The sequence below is a fragment of the Penaeus monodon genome, chromosome 15, assembly GCF_015228065.2.
Source record: "Penaeus monodon isolate SGIC_2016 chromosome 15, NSTDA_Pmon_1, whole genome shotgun sequence".
In the NCBI taxonomy this organism is placed as follows: Eukaryota; Metazoa; Arthropoda; class Malacostraca; order Decapoda; family Penaeidae; genus Penaeus; species Penaeus monodon.
Window position 1 is genome coordinate 9857392 of NC_051400.1, and position 291 is coordinate 9857682.

Here is a 291-nt window from a genome sequence, read left to right on the forward strand (position 1 = left end):
CTCATAATAGTTTGAATTATTAAACCTCACTACTACTCAAACATAACAAAACAGACGAAAGAAGAAGAAAAGAATCAGGTGAAGAATACAAAGGCAGTGATGAGATAATAACATTTCTCCCTCCCCCTCCCTTGGGAAATTTACCAAGTTCAGTTTACTTTCGCAAGGTTTACTGCTTGCATTTAAATGTCGCTTTGAAGATGGAGTGACGATGGCCACTGAGCCTTTATGGTCAGGTGCTGCGCTCTCTTATTGGGCGCCAGGGAAGTCTAATTAATTTGTATGGAATTG